The sequence below is a fragment of the Canis lupus genome, chromosome 11, assembly GCF_011100685.1.
Source record: "Canis lupus familiaris isolate Mischka breed German Shepherd chromosome 11, alternate assembly UU_Cfam_GSD_1.0, whole genome shotgun sequence".
NCBI classification, from domain to species: domain Eukaryota; kingdom Metazoa; phylum Chordata; class Mammalia; order Carnivora; family Canidae; genus Canis; species Canis lupus.
In genome coordinates, this window is record NC_049232.1 from 16162954 (window position 1) to 16189740 (window position 26787).

Below are 26787 nucleotides of genomic sequence, written 5' to 3' on the forward strand. Positions count from 1 at the left end.
CATGTCGGGGCCTCTGCCATAAAGAGTGTGACCACCAGAAACCCCAGAGAGAATATCAATTCGGTAAAGGATGAAAAGAGTAATTTTATGGCTGTAAATCCCTCTCCTTACCGGGTATGAAGAGATAGATTGGATTTCCACAATCTCTAGCATGGGAGTTTGTTAGGCTAGGACCAAGGTTTCAAATACAATTGTTATTGGGACGCCTGGGTGGCTCCGCCAGTAAAGTGTCTGCCTTTGGCTCAGATCATGATCCTGGGGTCTTGGGATCAAACCCTGCATCAGGCTCCCTGTTCAGTGGGGAGTCTTCTTCTCCCTCTCCCTTTGCCCCTCTGCCTGCTTGTGCTCTCTCTCTTTTTCTGTCAAATAAATAAAATCTTTTTAAAAATACAATTATTATTAAAAATCTTCCTCTGCATCTTTCCTATCATCCCTTTTTTAGTGTACAGGGTATGATTTTGGCGAAACTAAGAGTGTTTGTGATTTGCTTTTAGGAAAGAATGAAGAATACTATATTCTATACCTCTTTCCCTACCTTTTTCTAAATTAAAAAATTCCAAATTGATTACCACTTGGGTGGCAGGAGACTATCCTCTAAAGTCCAGTTTTCATCTCTTGTCGGTCTCCCTCCTCACTTCACAGGAAGCCTTTCTGTTTCATTCCTCCACCGGCGGGAGGGCTTCCATGCCTTTCACTCAGGTTTGCACCCAGCTCTCAAAATGAAGGGAATGATTTCCTGTAGTGAGTCCAGATGTTTGTGTTCAGTATTATTGCCATTAGCCATCAAGTCTGAGAGTCGTACAAAATTAAATCCGTCCTTGAGGCCTGGAAGGGAAGACAGTTTGATAATAGTTTAATGTCCTTGGAGTGAAATAGCTAAATGGGAAGGAACTATCACTTCCATGAGCTACGATCCTGGATCCTGCATGACAGCCTCTCCGTTCATTTCTGTGCTTCATTTACATTGGTGTTTAACACAAATGTGCTTTTAAGACACATGCAAACTTTGTAAAACCTAAGTAACTAGCAAATGGTTAGAATAATCAATAAGGCATGTATATGGGGTTTTTTTTGTTTTGTTTTGTTTTCTGTAAGCAGTTTGGGGAGAATGGGAAAAATTGCAGTTGGCAAAGGTATTCTTTGTGGCTTGTACATTGTGCCTCTGTGGAAGCTTTCATGCCGTATTGTAGGTACTTTATGGGCACAGAGACTGCTTAGGCAAAAGAAAGCAAAAAGCAGAGCAATTACCCAGAGATCGTAAATACAATACGATGTTATGTTTGGATATTTAGATAAGAAATCTCCGGGTCTTCTTTGTGAATTTTGCATGGGTTATTGGTTGGAGGAGCTGGATCATGCTCTTTGGTACCCATGAAGGAGTTGGCTAACCCATGCATCCGCCCTCCCCCCCCACCCCCCCCCGCATTATGCCAGGGAAATTATGCCTTCTAGCTGCTGAGGGCAGATGGACCCTCTTGGTAAACTGGACAGCCATCCTCTTCAGCCTTCAAGAATCAGCTGGTATCTTCTAGAACCAAGCCATAACAGCAGGACTCCTGCCTGCAGAGGAAGTGTGTCCTCCACAGAGAAGGCACGCCTGTCAGGGTCAGGAGTCCTGAGATGGCCCAGAAAATGTTGGTGTAAGGGCCTCTGAAGTTCAACCCCAGGCTGGCTCCACGTGTCAGGCTCTCTAGCTCTGTATGGTGTTCTTCCCCATAATTCCTGTAATTTCCGCTCTGCCCTCATTCTTCTTCATAACAACCCTTTAAACACAGTATGCCAGCCGATATAAGAGGATTTGGTGTGATTTTGACCCCACCCTAAGCCCAGGAGCATCTTCTTCTAGCTCTATACAGACTCTCAATGGCTGCCACAGGAGACTAAAGCAGAGGAAAAAAGTCCTTCAACTTGACCTAGCCTGTGGATGCTAGTTACTCTGCAGACGTAAAGCATTCTGAACTTTTAAACACTTCACTCTGTTAATAGCAGTAAGTCAAGTTGGCCGAAATTCAGAAGATATTTCTTGAAATGGTGATCAACTTTAAGAGATTCTTTATAAAATCAAAAGTGTTATCTACTTTCTAGGGAAAAGCAGGAAGACTAAAGGATAACAAGACTTTGGCAGTTGGAAACTATGTGGGGATCAGTTATTCTCATTAGTCAAAGAGACCAGGCGGGAGTAATTGGCATAAGCTTGATGAAACAAAAGACATGGAATATAAGAAAAACCTCATTATAAGTACAAGGGAACTTTGGCATTGCCCTCTTGTACTGCCGGTGACAATTCAATTATAGTAGAGTCATATTTCTTATTTTGCACTTGTTAATTGGTGAAGGCCTAGAACAACTTTGTGAAATTACTCTCTTTTTCTCAAGTGTATGTGGTGTGTGCATGTGTGTAAAAAGGGAAAAACAGAGACACAGCAGAGACATATGTTACTAGCTCCATTCATCTGGGGAAAGCTCTCAACCTAGAATTATTCTTTCTTTCCACTATGGAGAGGTGGACGGTTGCTTTGAAGACATCTACTTCCAGATTTTTACCTACCAGGGTCTAATTCTGGGGTTATTTGTGGCTTCCTGGTTTCGCACCACTCTCATTTCTGATCATCGTTGACTGTCAAACAAATGCAGATGGCAGGGCAGAAAATCCAATCAAATGGAATTGTCAGTTTGTGTTTCATTGTACTTTCTCTGCTTGCCACCTGTTTTAGAAGCTTATTTGATTGTATATTATCTCTTACAGTTTGCTTGGATTCTCCTTTTCTCTTGGTCTGGAGGGAAGGGGTGGACGGAGAGAGAGAGAGAGAGAGAGAGAAGAGAGAGAGAGAGAAAGAGAGACAGGGAGAGAGAGAGAGGGAGAGTGAGGGAGAGAGGGGGATGAGAAACAGGAGAGAGAGATAGGGAGAGCGACGGGGGTGGGTGAGAAAGAGAAGTACAGCGAGACAGGGAGAGAGACAGGGAGAGAGACAGGGAGAGAGGGAGGGAGGTGTTTAAAGTTCTTGGCCATCTACGGTCACTGGTGCTCCCGCAGGTGATTTACACACCACATAGTTTCCACCGTCTGTGTGCTATAACTTGGGAACCCAGTGGTAGCTTGACCTTCAACAGCTGCTCAGCCTCTTGGTCTCTAAGCAGGGGCAGAGGAGGCCATTATTGCAGGGAAAGAACATGTGGCTTTCCAAACGCATGAAATACATCTATTGTGACCAGATGAATTAGGTATTCATGAAAACGGCGAAACAGAAGATTACTCTGCTTGCCAAGCAGTCACCTTGGCTGAGCACAAGGCTCAGCAAACAATGCAAAGCTCCAGTTCCCTCATTTATTTACTTTGCCAGTCAATGTGTGCAGCATGGTGGCAGGTTTCCACAGCAAGCCGTGAAAAGGAAGCTAGAAGAGGTCTATGTTTCCAAGGAAAACTGAATTCCACTATGCTTACATTTTGATTTCATATCAACAAGTCTTTATAGGGCATTCATTAATCTAACATTATCCAAACAAAACTATAATTCTGTGTTATTAGGAAAAGAATGTATCGGCCACAAGGTGAGTTTCTGCAAACACTGGGAAGCTTCCCCTTCCCTATTAAATAAATATCCCGCTAGTGTGTGTAAAATGATGCACACCAAGATGATAAGTTTTAATGTTTCTGTTTCTTATTAATTCCTGACTTATTAATAGAGGATCATAAAAATGATCCCTGTTTAACAGATGGGAAAAATTGAAGCCAGCGATGTTCATTAGGCAGAGCTAGAAAGAGTGTCGCTGTGTTTTGACTCTGAGTTCATATTCAGTCTGCCAGAACACCAACTCATGTGGATCTGACTTTAGTGTTAATGTCAGTAACAATGACGACCAAAAATATGGTGACATTAAAATGCTGTCCTTGGCCATTGGTTCTGTTCATAGCTCATCAGGGACATAGTTCTAATGCTGGTTAGGTTTACACAAATGTGGATCCTCCTAGCTTGAGCCCTTAGCCTTCTCTACCATAATCTCTCCATCTTTACATTCTCCACTGGGCTGGGTGTGTTTGCACTGTCACAACTCCTCTTGTTACTCCTGGGCTGCCAAGGCTGCAAAGAGACTCCCTTGCAGCTAGGGCTCCAGATATGATTTCAGGCTTCGATGATTGGATGGATTCATATAAGACTTAAGTTCAGAATTAAGTTAAATGGCAAGAGTTATGGTGGTCTTTTAGACTTCTATCTATCTATCTATCTATCTATCTATCTATCTATCTATCTATCCATCTATCTTCCAGGAAGGATTTAGCAGGAATGAACAATTGTCATCCCTGCAGAGCTGATAATGAGGTGTAATGCTGGAGGCAGCACTGCACTGACAGCCTCTGGCTTCTCAAGCTTCCTGAAGGTGCCCAAGAGGGCAGCTTCCACTGGGGGTGCAGTTCTGCAGTATTGTTTCAGGACTGCTCCCCAGGCTCAACAGGGAGACTGCTCCTCCTGACCTTTCAATGATTTTATTAGCACCTAATTCTCTGTCTAAGATCTCTTCCTACTTAAACTATCAAGAGTAGTTTCTCTGATCTGCAGTCCTGACTCATCCACTGCTTAAAGAGACTACCTTTGAGCCCATTGCATCCAGACTCAACTTGTGTTTTAGCATGTCATATTGCATTTAAGTTGTTCTTCCTCTCTCTCTGTCTCTCATTACCCACCACCCCCTAGTCCTCAGACTATAAAGTTATTCATTTTTTAGTCGTGCTGTATGTAGGATAAAGCCTGGCACATAATATTCACTTAAGAGTGTTTGTTCAAATAAATGGATGGATGGCTACATGCAGAACCAAATATCCTGTGACGCTTAGTTCACAGGAGAATGAAAACCTTGCCGAAAATGCAATTTTATTTCCTACGTATGCTATTAGTGTATTTTATTTAATAAAATGTAGAAAGGCACACACTTTTTGCTTGATATTAATCATTACCTTTTACTTAAACAGTCAAATGGTACTTGCTGCTCAGCAGTTAAATATTTTGCTGTCCCCGGAAGACTAGCAATGTGTATTGATAAATGTGAGCCTTGCCTTTTAGCTCATGCCTCCTACCCGTGACATTTCTTCTCAGGTAAATTCTGAACAGGTGCTGCTAGCTGGCTCATTAACTACATGGAGCTACGGGAATTCTGGTGAGATGATCCCTCACCAGAAACTAAGCCCTGCGTTCTTTAAACACTGCACTGGACGTAAAGCATCGTGATTCTTTCTGTGTTGCCATCAGCGACAGGTACTAGCTTAAGGTACCAAAAGCCGGAGTTGATGTTATATCTTATCTTTTCTCTGATTCTCCCTTCTTGTCATCATTCAGTCTGCTCTTTATCACTTACCTGTTTCCTTTCCCCATTAATATTTATTAAGTGCCTACAGGTTGCACAATAATTATAATAAAAATAATAAAATATTGTTATAACTCTTTAAAACCATTTAAAAGGCTTTTATAATTTGTAAGTCATTTATTCTCGCTAAAACTTTCTCAGGTTGGGAGCGTAGCCATTTCAGCTTCTCATTTCATTGATGAGCATAGAGAGATATAGAAAGGGTGAGTATCCTGCTAAAAGTTACACAGTAGAACTGGGCCTGGGTGTTACTAGCTGCCTTGACTCTAGGTTTACTGTTTGTCTTGAGCCATATGTTTTATGGTATGAAACAAGACTAAAAGAGAGACACAAAATAGGCAATATCAGATCCTGAGGACTTTGTACCGCAGACCAGTATATTTTATACATGGAAACACAGAGAATGTCTTGATGAGGATTGAAAATACCTCCACTCAATCATGAAAGGTATTTTTATTATCAATGACTATATGTAGTGTGTCTACATGCAGCACCCAAATGGAGAGAACATATGCCCCTCAGCTGGCAGTGATGAGTGTCTTTGGCATTAATGATGCCACTGCAGCAGCAATTGGAAGAGGTCATCCACTCACAGCATCTTGACCTAATCTGATGACATACAGGCTATGAAGCAACATTTCCAAGTATGAAAGCAGCCAGGGAGGGGGATTTGGGAAGGAAGAACATCCCAGAAAACAAGTCAAGTGGGGATCAAAGGAAGGGCCTGGGGGATATAGAGGGACAAGGCAGAAGAGATTGTGTGAATCATTCTCTGTGTGACCCCAGGGAGCAAAATACACCAGTGGGTGGAATGACAGGCAGACAGAAGAAAACATTTTCTGACAATTAACTCCAAAAATGAAATGGGCTACCCTGGAAGTAATAAGCTCTTTGTTACTAGAAATGTTCAAGAAGATGACCATCTATCAAAGCTGTGGTAAGGGGCCTCCCTTGTGGAGAAATTAGATAGTCATCTTGTTGCCAGACTAATGCAGGCTGGTTGCTGGATGAGAAGCAGGCCTAACCAGAGAGTGTGATTCAGCAGCTCTGGGTGGAATTCAGAGAATTTCTGTTGGAAAACGTTTGGACTGGATCAGTAGACTCTACAGTGAAGGGTACAAGAAAGAGGATGTTTCCTTCATACTTATGTTTTATATAGAAGTAAAAAAGGAAGTAAGCTTACTACTGTTCGATGTCTAATGATGTACACAATGTGTGTCATATCTGAGATATCACATATAATATGGCAATCAGAGCAGGAGCCCTCCTCCACTGAAGGCTGTGGCCATGTCTTCTTTGATTCATTCCTATGAGCTTGTTTCCATATATTGTAGTTTATTATGTCCAGTTAGAGAAATTTATGGACTGTATTATCTTAAATAACAGAACTGAAAACAGTATAATCCTGACAGTATTTTGAATGAAATGGGAAATAACCATAACAAACTTTTGTGTCACAGAAAGGTTTGCAGGTTATCTTGGGTCAAAAATAATTAAAACACAGTCAAACTCAAAGTAGTTCTTCTTCTTCTTCTTCTTCTTCTTCTTCTTCTTCTTCTTCTTCTTCTACAAAAAGACAGATGTGCATTTATGCTGACCTCCTGTGATGACAAGTAGCTGTTGGTTGTAGGACTCTTAGCAGACATTTGTGAAAAATTAGACACACTCAGGGTGCCTGCCTGGCTCAGTTGGTAGAGCATGTGAACCTTAATCTCAGGTCATGAGTTTGAGCCCACATTGGGCATGAAGCCTACTTAAAAAACAAAAAATGAAATACAGTTAACCTGTTTCATTTGTATAAGGTTTAATATGTTCTGAGCATGGTTCTATTTTATATGGGTCAAGCCAATGACTCTTCACACACTCTTAAAAGGTAGGAACTACTAACTACACCTGACAGATGGGGAAACTGAGGCACAGAAAGGTAAAGTAACTTGCCCAAGATCACTCAGGTAGTCAGTGAAAGAGCAGAGTGTAAATGAAAGCATTTAATCAATCAACTAAACTAATATACTCCTTCTCTGAAAATGCAAAATCAGTTACTTTTTGGAAGGAGCTTGTGCTATGGAGAAAGCATTTTAAAAGTAATGTCTGGAAACATTTCCTCACTGATATTGTTTTTGTTGCCAAAACTGCAGAAGTTTGTAAATTTTAAAAACCACAACACCACAAACATAGAAAACATAGTAACAGAATTTCAAAACTGATTTAAAAATGAAGAATTCAGTGTACTTTGGACTCATTTATTAAATATATAAAAATATAGTAAGTTTCAATTTGTTGACAAGAACAAATGCTAAAGCAGGATACATACAAATTTACTAGCAAACTTTTACAAAAATGTTCACATAATTGGTGGATGACTTTAAAAATAACTTTCATCTTGAGGGTATTATGCTGAGTGAAGTAAGTCAATCGGAGAAGGACAAACATATGTTCTCATTCATTTGGGGAATATAAATAATAGTGAAAGGGAATATAAGGGAAGGGAGAAGAAATGTGTGGGAAATATCAGAAAGGGAGACAGAACGTAAAGACTGCTAACTCTGGGAAACGAACTAGGGGTGGTAGAAGGGGAGGAGGGCGGGGGGTGGGAGTGAATGGGTGACGGGCACTGGGGGTTATTCTGTATGTTAGTAAATTGAACACCAATAAAAAATAAATTAAAAAAAAAAACTTTCATGAGGAGGGCATCTGGCTGACTCAGTCCATAGAGCTTGAGACTCTTTATCTCAGGGTTGTAAATTCAAGCCCCATGTTAGGTGTAGGGATTACCTAATAAAGGAGTTTCCATGATTTAGTAAGCCCAGCCAGCAGTTTGGATGGATGTATTTTGAGAAGCATCTTCCTCAGCAGTGGCAGCCACTAAAGCTGCACCAACCCAAATCCCTGTATCACAAAGTATTAAACTAAGAATTAAAAAAAATTATGATTCGTATTCAATTACATTATTCAGTAGAGAAATGTTATCAATGGTGGCATGTTTTTAGTAAGAGCAAAATTCTTTATTCCTGTTAACAAAATACAGTAAAACAAGTTATTGCATTTATTTTTATTTTATTTTTTAAAAAACTTTTTTTTTTAAAGACTTCATTTATTTATTCATGATAGACAGAGAGAGAAAGAGAGAGAGAGAGGCAGAGACACAGGCAGAGGGAAAAGCAGGCTCCATGCCAGGAGCCCGATGCGGGACTCGATTCCGGGTCTCCAGGATCATGCCCTGGGCCAAAGGCAGGCGCTGAACCGCTGAGCCACCCAGGGATCCCCTAAAACAAGTTATTTTAAAACATTTTATCTACATGCTATCTTTTAAATTTTTTTTGCATTTTATATGTTTCCATAACGATCATAACATCTTGGTACAATAGCTTATGTATATAACATGTAAATGGTTATATAAAAATAACAGGGTGCATGTTTACTAAGGTCAGCAAGTTCAGAGGCCACGGGGTATGACATCATTCAAGGTCCATTCCCTAGTTTGGAATCTTTGATTCTTGGGCAAATGCTCTGCTCTTATTTGGTGAGAGATAAAACCTCGATGCTAGAAAACACACTTCCCTCCAAGGCAGGCAGCACCTCATTATCCAGCTCACTGCCCAATTCCCGTCCAAAAAAAGAAAAGAAAGGAAACGCTAAAGACACACATTTCTGAGTGAATTGGTTTGATTTAAGACTCAGAGCTATCTGTGTTTTGTACAACATCTAATGCACTGTTGATGCTTAATAAATAACAAATCGTGGTATTAATAATTAAGAATTGATGTTACTGCTCCTGTGAAATGATTTTCAGAAGAATTATTCCCCATTCACTCATAAAGAAAAATGAGAGGTAGAGACAGAGCAATGGCTTTTAAGGAAATTTATTTCCAGCTACTTTGTGTGCATGTGGTTTTTATTCCCTCCTCTCTGGTAAATCTGATGAATAACTGAAGAAGGCAGATCAAGCCAGTCTAAGCAGCTCCCCCCGCCCCTTTTATGTCCCTATCTTTAGGTGGGAATGTCTAGGATCTTGAATTGTATGATTTTAAAGTGCTTGGCAAACATTAATTAACTGAGGGTCGTTCTTTGTTTGAGGAGAGTTATGTCTAATTGTGAATATGTCTCCAATTACCTGCTCCTTTCTTTTGACTGTATTATTATCAAAAATGTGCAGTATCTGGTTTGCTTTTACAGTTATTTTAGTAGGCTTTTTGAAATAGGTAGCACACACGAAAAAAAAGGACATACAGTTATCCTAAGGAGAAAAATCATAATTATACAAAATTTATGTTTATGTTCATACTTGAGCATATTACACGTATCTACACACACACACACATACCCTTCTATGTGTAGCCATCCTGTCTTGCAAGCTGTGGATTTTGATGATTGTGATGACCTACAATGATCTGGACTCCATTCCTTCTGAGCTGGGGGGGGGGGGGTGATTGTTGATATTTGCTTTCTAATAGCAGAAATCAGAAAAGCTCTCCAGAAAAGTGAATTAATACTCCTGTGAAAGCAAGTGTAATTAATCATGAGAGAAAAGTGGCCATGCATATCCACGTAGTTCAGAGAATTGGCTGAGTGCTGTTGATTCATTACCTACCACAGACCCCTCCTCCCACCCCATGCAGGAAGAGGGGTGACGTTCGGACAGCAACCACACCTGATGCTGGCATCGTGGGTCAGGAGACCAGATGGATTACAAACTGTAGGAGACACTGGGCCTGTATTTTGGCATACGCAGTACACACTGTTAATTAGGAGCATAGCTTGGAACAGTGTCTTAAATAATTAGCCAGGGCAGGTATGTGCCTGTGCTGGGGCGGATTACAGATTTTTCTGTTGCTTAGAGAAATTTTCTATAGTAACAAAGGAATAGAATGTAAATTAATCCATGACTGTGGGACTCATACTTATTATGCTTTTCAAAGCAGGCTTCTCAGTAAATCAGCTATACCTTGTAGACCTAGCAGTAGCCTATAAATACTGATGTAGATGTCACTCTTAGCTTCATCTTGGCACTACTCATCAGCTTTCAGAGGCAGTGTCATAGGGTGGAGATGATAGACTTTGATGTCACGCACACCCAAATTCAAATCCTGCCTTCTTGATTTACTGGCTGTGTTACACAACAGAGTTTAAAATCTTCATCAGTAAGATAGGAATCATAGTCCTTCTTATGGGTGGAATTGTGTGGCCTCTCCAACCCTCCACCCTCCTCCAACTCACCTACAAATTCATATGGCAAGGTCCTAACTGCTCCCCCCTCCACCCTACCATACCTTAGAATGTGACTCCAAATCTCCTATTTGGAGATAGGGCCTCTGAAGAGGGAATTTAGTTAGATTAAGACTGTTAAGGTGGGCCCCTAATCCAATGTGATCGATGTCCTTAAAAGAAGAGGAAATTGGACCCAAAAGAGAGACTCTAAGGAAAGAAGAAATTGGGCCCACGGGAGAGGCACTAGGGATGCACAGGGGAAGACTGTATGAAGTGGCCTCAAGATTCTGGCCACTTGCAAGCCAAAGAGAGCAGCCTTGAAGAGCTGCTTCTGTGCTGGCCCTCGGAGGAAGCCAACCCTGCGGAACTATGATGTTGGACTTGCAGCCTCCAGACCTATGAGCAAGTATATTGCTGTTGTTGAAGTCGCCCAGCCTGTGATATTTTGTTATGGCAGCCCCAGCAAACCAAAACAGTATCTGTTACGGAGTTATTATGGAAATAAATGGTATCACATTTGCAGAGAGTCTCTGCATATGTCCTTAACAAAGGACCATTGTCACTGTCATTCAGTAAATATTCTCTCCCTTCTCTTCCTCACTGAAGAGGTTGTCATCTTCCATGACTTCTCAGCCATGCCTCTGTGATACCTGTTTGAAATTGGACTTCAAGGCACTGTGGTTCTTTCTCATGTGTCAGAGGATGTGCCAACTCACCCTCTTTATGGAATTGTAAGCCGCCTCTTCCCAAGTTATTACTGTCTGGGATTTTTCCCAGTGGTCTTTGTCAGTACTGGCTCAAGGAGACAGTCCCTCCTTTGGGATAGCCTTCTAGGTAGGCAAATTCATCTTCTTCTGAATGTCCTTCAGAATCTACAAAGGAAGAGTTGTCTGCCAGTGGGGGAGATAACTGGAGAGAGCACGAGAGGATCTGTTGCAACGCTGGTGCTGTAATGAATGTATTTCTGAGCGTTCTTCATTGACATGAAGTGTTTGGATACCTAATGTCTCCACATTTTATGCAAAGTCAAAGTGGGTGTTATCTCAGGAGCAAACACAAACATCTCTGATGTTCCCACTTTCATGTTTGGTTTTGCAGCCAAGTACATTAATACAGTCCCAGAGTTGCAGCACTTGCTGTCCCAATTCCAGACAGAAACTGTTGATGACTCATAGTCATGCTGATGTGATGGCCTCACATCCGTCCCGTCATCTGGGAAGGCTGTGTGTGCTACCAACTGTTCTTCTCCTGGACTGACAAGGGAGGAAGTGCCAGGATGACAGCATAGTACATGAAAGGTGGCTGAGATACAGGGCGATTTTTAAGATATTTAGGAGCTAAGAGATTCTTCACCCATTGAATTCAGAAATGTTATCTTTCTGCTATGGGCTAAAAAGTTTGTTGACTGCAGTCATTTGTGTATTCATTAAATTTTTTAGAAAGGATTTTATTTATTTATTCATGAAAGGCACACAGAGAGAGGCATAGGTAGAGGGAGAAGCAGGCTCCTTGTGGAGAGCCTGATGTAGGACTCGATCCCAGGGCCCCAGGATCATGCCCTGAGCCAAAGCTAGATGCTCAACCACTGAGCCACCCAGGCGTCCCTGTATTCATTAATTTGATTAGCATTTACTTCATGCCCATCAACTGTCAATCACGGAAATGCTCTTTGAGGAGCATAACAATTACAGTAACAGTACTAATAATTAATGTTTTGTTTTGTCATAGGCACTGGCTTAGGCCCTTTATGTATTATTATTGATTTTATTGGTAACATTAATTGAATGTCTCTGCTGTAGCAGAAGCTATGCTAAGCAGCTTGCCTGCACTTGGTTCTTCAAGTGACCTCATGAGGGAGGTGCTCTTTATCCCAATTCACAAGTGGGAAAGCTGAGGTTCAGATAATGCTGAAGGTCACATAGCTGATAAATGTTGAAGTCCGGAGTAAAACTTAGGTTGTTTGGATCCTAAAGTCTATTCTTTATTCACTTGCTCAAAAGATAGTTGGGAAGGAAATGTTCTATAATAATTGAGGTCCCTTGTACCCTGCAGTTGGAAGTTACTCTCAGGAGAAATATTCTTCCTATAAACAATGTTAGCTTTATTTGACCAAATCATGTGTCTGGTGTGATTTTCAGACTATTTCCCTGGGTTCTGAAATCTCCACCCCATATCCCTGAAAGCAGCTTTTCATAGACATTTGAGAGCTACATTTTGTGCCCAGTGGGGGAATGGTTATTCCGTTATGTCATTTACACCTTCATGTCTGTGTTGGTCATGTTCATATTCTCTTCAGAGGTGCTATAGAGTTCAGTGCAAGTGGCCTTGGGAAAGCAGGGAGAGCCAGGACCACGGGACATGTGAAGGTGTGAGAGAGGTGTGCCCCTCCAGGGCCCAGCAGGCAATGAGGCCCAAGACTTCAGAGGGATTGACTGGTTTGTGTCATTGTGAGCTAAGGTTTCCTGAAGCTCAAGGTGGCTCTCTTTCCAAATATATCCAATCTCCAGCTGGATGATGGCTTGGATAGCGATGTGAGGGCATAGGCAGAATCAGGCTACTTTAGAAATAAGGAGAGACTCCATTTCTCAGGAATTTACATCTAACCATGGTATATCAAAAACTCTGCAGCCCATTTGAATGGAAATTATTCTGTTTAATCCAACTATAACCTAATACTACTAATAACTAATATTGATATTGGGACCATTTACAAAGCACTTTTGTAGGTATTATCTCATTTGATTATTCCAGCAAGTTCTGGAATGAGTATTTCCTTTTTTTTTTTTTTTTTTTTTTCTGCTCTAGGAGAACTGAGACTCACATAGTTCAGTGATTTGCCCAGAGTCACAGAGCCAGGCTATGGGGCATATGTGGGGAAGTACGCCTTATCTTTGGGCAAAGTCATAGGTCCTTTGGCCATATCAACCTGCCTCCTTGACCACATGCTCATTCCCCTTATGGAACCTGAAAATACTGAGCTCCCAAGTCACAGACCAGTTTCAATAAAGAATTCTGACCTCAGTTTTTTTACTCTATGGGTATACACCGTCTGTCTGAAGGCCAAATTATGGAAGCACCCCCTCTCCCTGGGGAGGACTTTCATGGGTATGCTGGTGGTTGAGAGCCAGCTCTGCTGTTGCACACCTTAGCAGACAACGTCTGGGCTTTGGCCAGATTCCTCATTTTCCTTTTTACTGTTTGTATGTGCCAGTGGGTTTGATGTAATTTGCTTTCAGTGGCCAGGCCTGGGCTTTTATTTTTTTCCCCTCCTCAGGGGACCACCCTGACCAACATGGGAGTGCCTCTAGTTGGTCTGGACACCTGAGAGGTATAGCTTACGTCTTGGAGTTCCTCTGTGGGATCAGGTGAAGTCAACTGCCAGTGGGTCTTTATCTGAGATCACATCTTTGCTTGACTTCCTGCTCTTCCAGTCCTGCTTCCCTTACTCCCATTCATTCAGTGTTCTCTCGGAGAGAGACTCTTTGGACATGAATCCTTATGTCCAATTTTGCTTCTAGGGAGCCTGGCTTAAACCTAAAGCAGTATGTTCCAGAATCTTTTGGTTGCTCTAGTTTACTGTTTGTTTTCATGTCTTTGATTAAGCAGTTTCAATGTTTATCACTTGTCTGACCTTAAATTATTAAAAATATCTGAACCCCTTTTAGAATCTCTAAAATGGGGATAATAGCACCTATCTGTTAGGGCCATGGTAGGGATTTAATGAGATAAGGTAGGTAAAGCACTTGACCTAATGTTTACAGGTGATGTTTGGGTATTATTACTTATTTTATTTTATTTTATTTTATTTTTTTATTATTACTTATTTTAATATTTTGTGTGGAGATTTCTTTAGTGGCATTCTGGAACACAGGGCCAGTAGGATGAGACAAAGCCACAGGATAATTCTAACCACAGTGCAGCCTTGTATCTTTGTGAATTTCATAGACTTATAGACAAAAGCCGTTTATAGCATGTAATCCAAGTGTCTCAGGATTTAGCGGCTACTGATTGCAAATGCAATCACATCAGATTGAGCCCCAAATGTCAATAGCAGTGAGCAAACCCCCATTTGACTTCTTATTGACTGAAGGAAGCCCAATCTTTTATAGACCCCCTCTACAGGGTGCTCAAGTATGTCCATGTTTCTTCCTAAGCACTATTTACTGAGTGAGCCCAGATTTAGAGCTTTATATGCCATTATTTCCAGAGTTACCAATACCAGTGTGCCACTCTGCTGGCGTTGCTGTTGAAGATGGAGAGTCCCACCAGGAATGTTATTTTATTTTATTTTATTTTATTTATTTTATTTTATTATTTTTTATTGGAGTTCAATTTGCCAACATATAGCATAATACCCAGCGCTCATCCCGCCAAGTGCCCCCCTCAATGCCTGTCACCCAGTCACTCCAACCCCCTGAGGAATGTCATTTTAAAAATGTAGCAAAACTGCTGTACCTAACCTCCTCACTGTTGTTTCTGTGAGTGCAAGATGATCTTTCTTTTTTTATTTTTTTGCGGTCTGCTGGCATCGGCAGGGCAATGCCTTGATTACTGATAGAGTTCTTACAGCTGCAGATGGCAGTTCCAGGACTCTACTCTTGATAACATGCATGGGTGCGGGTAAAGCTGAAACCCACTGCTCTAAGCAAGAAGAATCAGGAATATCGCCACTGTGCCTCAAGGTCAGGGAATCTGATGGTTGCCACATCCGATGGTCACCAAATGAGAACTCTCTTTTCTGTGTATGAGTGAGTGTGTGTATGTTTTGGGGGTGTGTGTGTGTGATGGTGGTGGTGGTGGTGGAGGTGGAGTGAGGTGGAAGGGTGAGGAACCAGAAGAAGCAACAAGGATCCATAATGAGTTCACCAGAATTTTAATATATTTTCAATTAACATATAGAACCCTTTCTCCTCAGGACAAATCTCAGGTGGCAATGAGTTCTGGAATTTGCCACCATCTATAACTGTAATCATTTCACCCCTTCAAATTCGAGCCTTATCGCTGGGTCTTGCAGCACAGATAAAGCAATTACTATTTTAAACCACAAGTGACTGCATGCAGTTTCAGCCTGTAAGGATGTAGCATGTTTCTCTCTGGAGTAAATAGCCTTTTATTTAGCAAAGATGAGGCCCCCAGGGCATGATTTGGAAGGAGACATTGAAACAAAGAGATAGCTAAACCAATCAGCATAAAAAATAAACAAGGGTTTTCAGAGGAGGAAGAGCAGAAAAAAGGAGAGAAGAGAGCCAGAGAAGCCAGGGATCAAGCCACAGAGTGCCTTGCATCAGTCTGCCCGACATGCACTGTTAGACCATCACCAGTGGCCAGAGGATGTTCAAGACAAGGTTGTTTTGTGTTCCTTTTCCTGCATGCTTGGTGCTGAGAGGTAATCGCCTGAGGTGAGGCCTGTGCCAGATGTGTTCCTAGGAAATCAAGAGTCTGCTCCAAATTGGAGAACTATAATGCAGAGTGAATAGAAGAGAGATGGTGAAGTTCACTACAGAAGGGAGAAATCAGAGGGAGAGCCTTTTGGAGATTCACCGAGCCTGGATTTCTGTTAACCATGAGATGGGTTGTGTCAACCAATTTTATGTAATTCTCAGAAGACAAGGACCTCAACTGACATGTGGGTGACAACCTAAGTACCCTCCTTGCAATCTTTTACCCACCTCAGCCCATCAAACTTGGCTGTGTATGTCTGAAACCCACTATGTTTTTAGGTTTTTGCTCCCCAGATCCCAAGTAACTGGATGCAAATGGCTAAGTGGGAGGAAAATATGGTTTAAGTGGTGTAATGAACAAGAAAGACTCGTGGCACAGGACCGGGGAAGGAGTGGGTAATCATAGAGCAATTTATTTTGTCTCCCCCAAAACTCTGCATAAAATTTTTTTGGTTATCAAGCACAATCTTTTTTTTCCAGAAAGTCCAGACTATAAAATACCAACACTCCAACTTTGACTTGAAGTCAAATCTCCCTCCCCCAGTTATGCTCCTGGTTGGCAGGGAAGAAGGGATGGAGACCATAGAGGCTGGAGGACACAAGCTGGAGACTGCTCCTGCCCTTTTAGGGTTAGAATATAGTAGGGGAAGAAGGAGCGGTGAATGGGGAGCAGAGAAGTTCTCATGTAACTAAACTGTCTCAAGGGTTTGGAGTCTACGAGCCTGGGCTGTTTAAGTTCAGCTTTGGTTCTTTGGAGAGCCCCATCCCTGGGGACCTTTCATCTGAAGCTCCCTTGACCCAAGTGAAGGCATTTCCATTATGGCTAATTGGTTACTCTTCTATAACCCCCAGATATCTGGCAATATCTTTGGCTTCTCTTTACCAGGGCCTGTTTGCTCCTTTGGGAACTCTCATGGAACAGAACCAAAGCTCATCTCAAATTCATTCTTTATACAACTTACTCCTGCCCATGGGAAGCATTCACCCCTTTTCCCTTTGACAAACTCTGAGAGTGCAGGCTGCCTCATGTAGCCACTTACTTGACTTATTTGTGAGCTCATTTTAAGTTTGAAGTGAGAAATGATATGTTTTTGGAGTAGTGTTGTTGGAATCCAGAGACAATGGCCAAGAAAGAATCCTTGAGACGTCTTCAGTGCAAGAAGGTGGACAAGACCCGTGGGCAGGAAGAGCTACTGCCCCAGGATGGTGAGGGGCAACTGATTATATACTTTGGGATTGGGGAAGTAAAGATAAGGGAAGTTTCAAAATGTTTTTCATATGCTAAAGAAGACTCAGGATGCTGGAAGCCTTGCTATTGTCAAGCTAAGGTAGTTTTCCCTCTATAACAAGGCATTAACTTTAAGACAATTGGGAGTTTCCTGGAGAAATTTAGACTCTGCCCACCTCAAGTATTTGTCAATGGGCTGCAGGTTATAGGGACATTTAATTTTATCTACAGTGCCTTCTGCCTTTGTTTCCCACATCCAGAGATAGCCTACAGCCCACATGTTCTCCAACTGCAGTGCTGTTGAAATGCTGTCAATAGGCAGGGGATGAGCGACACACATATTCCCTACCCTTCCAAAAAGGGGGAACACGAAGGTTGCACAGCACTGTGCTCTTCAAGGAAATCCTCTTTCCCCAAATCTGCTGAGTCCAGCTGTTTTTATGTCCTCTATATAGATGAGAAGTCTAAGAGATGTCTCACCAATTCTTGTCACCGACTCTCAAGTTTCTCCCTGGAATAGAAGACAATTTGGATTGTAACATGTTGAGTTTTTGCTGTAGCTGGCATGTTCCTTTTGATGTACTTTTGCTTCTCCTTGCGATGTGACACTTCTGGGAGGCCATCAGACATGGAGGTTAATGTCTGAATTCCAATAGTATGATGGTTCAAGCTCTATTTTTTCTTTAGAAGACTCTTCAATCCCAGTGACAATAGGAGATACAAATGGTTAAGGAAGGAAGGCTATTTTCTCAGTACATTTCCCAGAAGCATTTGGGACTCAGTAACTGCCTCACTAAGCCTCCTTGTTACAATAAGAAATGGCTAATGATTCTCCTTTTTCACTCTACATGGACAGGCAAGAATGTACTGAAGTTAAGGTATATTAAGACATTTTCCTCTGTTTTTCTTTTTAAATTTTATTTATTTATTCATGGGAGACACATAGAGAGAGGCAGATACATAGGCAAAGGGAGAAGCAGGCTCCCTGCAGGGACCTTGATGCAGGACTTGATCCCAGGACCCCAGGACCATGACCTGAGCCAAAGGCAGATGCTCAACCACTGAGCCACCCAAGTGCTCCCCTTCAGCTGTTATTTATTTATTTATTTATTTATTTATTTATTTATTTATTTATTTCCATCTGGTTTTTAAAATGATTTTCTAAGTATGGTCTCGTGAGCCTTCCATGTTAGGACCTAGCAGAGTTTGGAGAAATACTATAAATCTGTAAGTATAGAGCAAGGAGGGAAGTAATTTTTACCTCTTGCTTGCTCTTCCTGTCTGTCTACTTGGAAAACATAACCTTGATTTTCATTTGTACTGATCTCTTCTCATATAAAGTAGTGGCCTTCATTTTGAAATTTGGAATTCATGATGATGCTTGACTTAGAAGTTATGTTCTAAAGTCTGGGAGAGTTATATTGAATTACAGATTTAATTTGTGCAATGCAATTGCTGGTTTTGATTGCCTGTAGTGGAAACACTATGAAAAGCACACTCAGAAATAGGGCCCTATGGTTTTGACAAAAAATGTCACTTGAGATCTAGCTTTCCTAGGTTGGCATACTAGGTTGAGATTAACGAGGAAGGCAGTGCGTGTGTGTGCTTGTGTGTGCGTGCATGCCTTTCACTCATCCAATCCATTTCAGTGAGGTAATACAGAGAATGCAGAAGAAGTGAGCAGAAGGGAAAAAAGTAGACAACAGGCACAGATGATCTGCTCCATTCAACTGTGCTAATTAGAGCATAATACCAATTTTTTTTTTAAAGTTCAGGTAGTATAATTTAGTAAAACAAACACCCAACAAAAACCTTCCTGCCATCTACTTAGAGTCTGAGTCTTTGTTTAGTTTTTCCCTCACTTGTTATTAGCCACATGACCCTAGTATTTACAACTTCTCTGAGCCTCACATTGCTGCATCTATGAAATGGAGGCAAACTGGTCTATTGTGTGAAGGTGACACTGTTCACGGAATTCTCTGTGGGCCCTTGCCGTAAGGCATTGTGGCTGGGTGACAGTTGAGAGGACAGAGATACAGAGATCTGGCATTGCCATTTCAGGGTCTTGCATCAAGTTTTCAATTTCAATTTGAACATGTCCCCACTGGCTGTATTGACACAGCAGAAAGCCAAGGGCAGATTGGACAATGATTTGTTTAATTTGATTGATGTGGACTGCAAAACTGGGCTATTCAGTCTGCAAAGCATCTAGGCTGTAAAGATCTGATATTGGCTGTCTACATTCATCAAACTAAGTGGATAATTAGCAAAACACCATTTGACTTTGTGATGTATAGACAGTAATTGTGGCTGTTTCTCAATTAAATATCTCATCCAGAGTCGTGACTTTGGTTGACACATCTGTGCAAATGATCTCCACATTTGTTGGTAGTTCCATTTCTGAATTCTTTCTTAGAAGGCTTTTGTTTTTCCAGCAGCTACCAGGCATCTTCTCCGTTTCCCCTTGCCTGTCACATTTTTGCTCACAAATCTTCTCTTCCTCTGTAATCCTCATTTCAGCCAGTCTCACACTGCCAGGGTGAACTCTGACTTCTCCCTAAACCACGCCTTCCACATTCTTTCAGATGCCAGATTCTATCAATTTTATGAAATGTCTTGAAATCCTCCCCCTCCTCTGTCATTTTATAGGCTTGCTAATCCTCTAACTTCATCAACACCCAGCCTACGAGGCCAGAAACCCTGTAATTGGCCTCCCTTTTTCCAGTGTGACCTCATTCTAATCCGTCAGGTACGAGAATGTTCTCATCTTGCTTTTTTTCTGCTCCAGTATCCCTGGGGGATGCTTGTGGCCTAAGGGTTGGAGCCCATATGCTTCTTGCTGGGATCCTCAGGATGGCAAGGCCTGGCTCTAGCCTGTCTTTCCAACTTGATCTTGTCTAGCTCACCTTCACTCACACTCCTGAGCAACAGATCCCTAGTTCCTTGCCCTGACTCACACTTTCCCAGGTTCTCGTCTGTGCTCACACTGGTTTCTTCTCTGGAAGCTTTCTTTTTGTTTTGTTTTGTTTTTTTTTTTTTTCTTCTCTGGAAGCTTTCCTCCCCTCCTTCAGCTTTCGAAACCCCACCTGAAGGGCTTCCTGATCTTTAAGAGCCATTCAAATACCACCTCCTCACTGCCCTCCTTTAGGCTTTTTGAAAACAATCTCTCCCTAATCTGTACTCCACCACATGTTAACAAGATTGCTCCCACTTTCTCCTTTCGAGACTGTGAGTTCCTCCAGGGCAGGCTTTGTGCCAGTCATCTCTGCATTCAGCAGGGTCTGTATATCTTGCATATAATGGCTCCTCCTTAAGTACCTATTGAATAAATGAATGTCTGTAAAAGAAGCAAACTTTCTGGTGTATTTGTTTCTCTCTCTCTCTTTAAGATTTTATTTATTTGAGAGACAGAGAGAGAGTGAGAGAGAGCACAAGCAGGGTGAGGGGCAGAGGGAGAAGCAGACTCCCCACTCCCCACTGAGTAGGGAGCCTGATGCTGAGGGTTCAATCCCAGGACCATGGGATCATGACCTGAGCCCACCGTAGACGCTTAACTGACTGAGCCATCCAGGCACCCCTTGTTTCTATTTTATTGTGCAGAAAGCCACCTCTTATTTGAATTTTGTAAACTCCTGTGTTGGAATGTTTTCCTTTGAGAATGCTCAATATGTTCCTATGGTTTTCTTCTTTCTGATAATGTGGATCCTTTATCGGTGGTCGGTGGCACTAATTATAGGGAGGAGGAAAGAAGATTCTGGAAAGTAGTTCACTGAAGAGGAAAATGAGCATGAAAATTCTAACTGTAAATGGAAAAAATGTTTGCCAAGAAGGACATCATGAAAGGCAGTGTTCCTCTATTTTAAGAGGAATAATAATGACTTAAAAAAGCCACATGTAGGAATTTTTTAGGAGAAACTGAACTTGTAAAGACTGTAAGATAATCAGATCATTGGGAAACTGGGCCAGACTTTTCCTAGAATTTGGTGGCCCACTGGATTTGACCAGAGAGGAAAAAATGGCTGTTGGACTGGAGAAAAGGACTAATGGAGATAAATTCCAGGAATGGTAATGGTTTCATCCCGGGGATAGATGGATCAGTGTGTCATACAGATGGTGAACCTCTATTGTCAATCCCTATCCCATTGGGGAACACATTGAAAAAGAATTTGGACAAACCCAAGCATTTGATGCCAAGGATAGGGTGAAAGACGGGGTGAGACTTGAGGATGGAGGCAGGATTTCATCTGGACACATTTTGTGGCAGTAAAATAAAATGAACTTTTAATGGTTTATTTTTAGGTTCATCAAAAAAGCCCTAAATCATTAAAATGTTCCACACTGAGATCTCTCCAGGGGATCTGAGTTGGAACTTTCTGATGGTGCAATGGGATTGGTGCCTGAAGGAGGTCCTGATAAGGATCTTTGCTTAACACACTGCTTTACACACAGTAGCTGTTAGGTTAAATGCTGTTGGGTTAGAAACTAATATTAACTATTAAATATTCACAAAGGCTCAGAAGCACCTCTGCCTAAAGGTAAGAGAATGAGCTGTATGTACAGTCATTATACGCTTCAGATTTTCTAGAACATCTGTGATTTTAAGTAACTTTGCTATTTTCAATACATATTTAAATATAAGATGAAAGTTTTGTGACCAAGTTCACAACTTAAAAAAAAAACTCTGTTGGACTTTGGGCACGGAAAATGTGGAGACTGTAATTGTGTGGTCTGTTGAGGTTCCTTCTCTTTAGGGAATTGATTTTGTTGTAACCTATTTTATTATCTTACAGAGACACTTTATAAACTGAGATTAGGTCTGTTGGCCATAATATAGGGCTAAATTTAATTTCAAGCTCCCTTTTTCTCTTGTGTCCTCCCCACATACTAAAATCCAAGGGCTCAGGTTAAAGAGAAAATTAGAGTATCAAGAGGAAGGGAATTTAGAGGTCACCATCTCCCCATTACCACTTTTATTGGCTTCCCAGTCTACTGCAAGTGCTCTTGTCAAGGTCGTCATGATCTCCAGGTTGCTGCATCCATGGCCAATTTTCAGTCTGTATCTTACTTGACTGCTCAGCAGTATTTAGCACAGTTGATATTACCTTTTACCTGAACTATTTTCCTCATTTGTCTTTCGGAACACTTATCTTCTCTTACCTCACTGGCCGATTTCCTCAGTCTCCTTTGCTGGGTCATAGTCTTGAAACATTTAGTGAGTCCTTCAGCTCAGGCCTTAGACCCCTTCTCTAGCTATACTCACTCTCACTTCCATGACTCAAAACTATCTATTGACTGATGGATGATTCCATAATGTGTATCTCCAACCCCATCCTCTTCCTGAATTCCTGCCTTGTATAAGCAACTGACTATTCCACATCTCTACTTGGATCTTAATAGACACATCGTGATTTTCTTAGAGTTCTTACATATAGTTTGTCTATTTTTACTTGCCTTCAAACTTTTAAGCTTCTAATTAAGCATATCCATGCTCAGCAGTATATATAATTATCATAAATACTTTAATATAGCTTATTAAATTCAAAAGAGGTGCCTTGTTTAACCTCACACATTGTAGAAATTATAAGCTTAATTTTAAAATGATTAAGTAGATATTGGAAAGTAATACCATTCTTAAAAATAGTCACTACCTCTCACTGTTGTATCGACAATATAAATGGTAGGTGTGATTTTTCAGGTGATTGCTGGAAGCTTTCTTCTTCATCTCTTGGAGTGATTACATGTAACTCAAATCCAGCTGAAACCTACTGGAGTTTGTATATGTAATAGACAATTTATGTTCATACAGCTCTTTACAAATTGTCTTTTAAAAAATAATACATCATTTGAGATGTACTGAAAACTCCGAGTTAATTAAAACAGGTATCATTTTTTCTTGCCAAAAATTGAAGCTCAGAGAGAGTCGGTGATTTGTCCAACTCACTCAATATAAATGTTAGAGTTGCATTTACAACCCTGGGTCAGCCGACTTCGAATTTCATTGTTCTCCTGATACTTTAAGTGATTTTCCCTTCAAAGTGACATCGAGGAAGTTTTTCGGGCAAAAAACACAGCAAAGCCATGACAAGAAGAATCAATTATTTTATTTATGATTTTCAGTGATTATCTGTACTGTGGAGAAAACTGCACCATGCTCTTGACATTTTTCCAGAGTAAGCAACCTGCATTAGATATTCTACTATGTTGATGTTTCCTAGTTTTAAAAATTATCTTTAATTATCCAAAAGATAAATAAATAAAATGGAGAAACAGGAAAAGAAACAAATAACATTAAATTTCAAATCAACATTACAAATGAAAAGAAATGATTTTCCACACACATTTGAGCTTATAGTCTGTGATAAGCAGCAGACCAGTGTTCAGCTTTGTGCTGTTTTTCTGAAGCCCCTTTATTTATTTTTCATTAATCTGTCTCCCTTGTGTGCCTGGTGCTCAGTAATCTGCTCATCTGTAGCATGATCTATACTATAATCCATTGCTTCTCCCTCCATGCATTTTAATGAAGCAATTTTTGCCTCCTTTACATAACTGCTGTCCTGGCTTCATACTACAACATAACCATTCATTGTCACCTCATTGAAAGCAAATCTTTAAAGGAATACCTCAAAATGGGGTAGAGACAGGTTTTTTTGTTGTTGTTCCTTTTTTTTCTTCCTTTTTAGAGAGGGCTTTGTGAACTCAGCAGCATTTTCGTGATTTCATTTGCGGTAGATGCTCAGGGTTGGAAATAGATAACCTTGGACACCAATCCAAGTGAGAAAGACATCGGCCTCCCCTGCCTCCTTCATGTCCCATTGCTTGGCCTCTGCCCTGGGGTGGTGTCCTAGCCCCAGAACCATAGAGGGCTGAGCTGAAGTGCATGCCGTCATTGCTGTTTGGTTTCTGTCTTCCTGCTAGCTTGTCTTGCTCCTGTGTTTCCTGGTCACTGATCTGTATTTGTTGTACTGCTTTACTCACTGGGCTGTGCACACTCCGCCTGTGTTTGTCTGCCTGGTTTCTGGCTGTTGTTCTCTGTGTGAGTCTGATTCATGGCCTTGTTCTAATGCTGGTATCCTGGCCAACGTCCCCCTCCTGGCTGTTTTAGGAACCAGGGAACTCCTTATCCTGAATTTTTCCTTCCTTGTCTTGCCTCTGCCTGCACTCATTGCTTGTTTCTTCTTCCCTTCTCAATCTTGCCTTAGAGTTTTGGGCCATTCCTTCATTGAGCAACCAATAATTAAATGCCTAATGTGTGTTGTTGATACAAAGATAATTAAGACACAGGCTCTGTGCATACAAAAATTCACAAACTAGAGGATAAACAAACACAAAAAGGGGTAAATCTAGATTCTGTGGGACCTGAAACTTACACAAATTTGGGGGCCCTTATTAAGAAAAAGAATGCAAAATTCTGAATACTTATTTGGGAAAGGGCCTTAGAAAGGGTCTGTGTGAGCAAGGGTCCTGAAGCTTCATACTACCCAGTAAACTACATGGTAACTACAATGTAAATTCACCTGTATAGATAAAGAGCTTTTAAAAGGGGTCAGATTCTGGGGTAGAAGTATGCAGGGCACCAAGGAAAAGCAACTCATCCATACCTGCACATCCTTGATGGTTTCCTGGGGAAGGCTATCTCTAATCAGTTTTAAGGGCTGAGTCCTGTTTAACTAGATGAAGAATGGGGGAAGGAAAAAGGGGAGACAGGACATCCACACAGAGCATCTAGTATATAGGTGAAGACCACAATAGTGAGTCCTGGGTGCTGCCAGTGAGAGCTATTTTATGGCAATATAGAATGAAATCATGACACTGGAGAAGGAGGTTGGTACTAAAGCCCCAAGAATCTGCACCACAGTCAGGACCTTGGGCTTTTTTTTTTTTTTTTTTTTGCTTAGATTTTCATCTCACCTGGACCACTGTGGCAGGAAAATATCCACATATGTGTATCAGTTAGGAGATGGGGCATTTTGTCTGGCAGAAGGTGACAGAATTATGAACGAAAGTCATAATAGCAGGAATGAAAAGAGGGGATAGGTCCAGAAATGCAGAGGTGAGAGGTAGACTGATGGAGGGTAGGAGGGAACCATGGGCTTTCTAACCTGGGCCAGTGAGCAGATGGTGGACCATCAGATGAAAGCGGGGGTAGAGACAGAAGATGGTTTAAAGGGAGACAATGTGTTTAGTTTTAGGGCAACTTAGTGGAGGCATTCTTTTAGAAAATGATGTGTTGAGTCTGAGGCTGGGGGAGAAGTATGGCACTAGGTACAGATTAAAGAAGCCTCCACATATAGGGAGTAATCAAAAGCAAAGGATTAAGATCAAGAGCAAGCCCCACTTTGAAGCAGGCCTGTTATCAACCCCAGGAAGCATGGAGAGAAAAGAAATGCAGGAACCAAGGGTGGGAACCTGGGAAGGGAGCTTGGGAAGACATTGGAACAAACTATGGGGACTACTGAGGACAGAAGAGTCCAGTATCATAGCAGCCAAAAGAGTCACCAACATGGACATGCTAACTGCTACAATCTTGCAATAAAAAGATCACAAAAAGTGATCTGGGTTTGTCAACGGGAAGTAGTTGGAAATGCAGACAAGGCAGTGGTGAGAATGAGCCAGATTTCAAGAGGCTGAGGATTGGATGAGAAGGAAGTAGTGATGACTGTGAACACTTAGGGAGATTTTTGGAAGAAAAAAAGTTAAAAGCTATTGGGCAGTGACTAGAATCTAAGGAAACTTTTACATTTATTATTATTTTTAAAGATGGAAGATACTTCAGTATTTTTCTTTTTTTTAAACTTGAGAGATGCTTGAGCGTGTTTATAGCCAGAGAGGTTAAATATTCAGAGAGTGGAATGAAATGAGGTCCTATCATCCGTGGCGTTCCCTGGGAACGCCAACTTGAGATCCTATTGCTCCTTCTAGAAGATGAAATCTGTTCTTTTTCCATTTGAAGAGTATGGGTCTGGCTGGCTGGTCTTCAGATCTTTCCTGTTTTTTGTCAGCTCTGAGGTACAGTGATTGATTTATTGATGGCCCAAAGAAACATAAGCGTGTATGTTGGCCTGCAGTGGTTCTGAGTCCGTTAGCATAGAATGAGCACAGGGAAAGAGTGACGGGAGGTAGAAAGGAATATCCTTATCCTCTGATACCCCTCTCTTTCTGTCATCTTTGCTTCCTCATGGACCTGCCTGGCAGGGAGTCATTTGCTTCAATGGGAATAGCATTATTTGAGGGTAGAAAAAGATCAGGAAAATGGTCAGTTTGCTTTTGCTTCTGGAAATCTGTGATTGAGGCCATTATTAAAACCACTGGTATCCATTCTAGAGGCAAAGGAGATCAAAAGCTATGTCCCAGAAGGCATCCCAAAGCTGTGAAACTGAGATCCCATTTGCCAGGAGCTGAGAGCAGAGAAAAGTTGGCACAGACAATAAATGTGAAAATGCTTTATAAATCCAAACATGCTCTACAAATGTCAGTTATTACCATCCTTTCTGAAAGCTGTTTGCAGAAATATTTGCCTGAAGACCCCATAGTACTCAAAATAAAGCCACAGTA

The 26787-nt window shown here is 41.3% G+C and overlaps 1 protein-coding gene across 2 annotated transcripts in view; it reads left to right on the forward strand.

Moving 5' to 3' along the window:
- MEGF10 (multiple EGF like domains 10) overlaps positions 1 to 26787 on the forward strand; it is a 319848-nt gene that overhangs the window by 7860 nt on the left and 285201 nt on the right. The window contains exon 2 of one of the 2 annotated variants that reach the window (XM_038552022.1): positions 5091 to 5249. The exons of the other annotated variant lie outside the window; for it this stretch is intronic. The gene's annotated coding sequence lies outside the window, so the exon portion shown is untranslated. The remainder of the gene's footprint in view (positions 1 to 5090; positions 5250 to 26787) is intronic. 2 annotated transcript variants of the gene reach the window in all.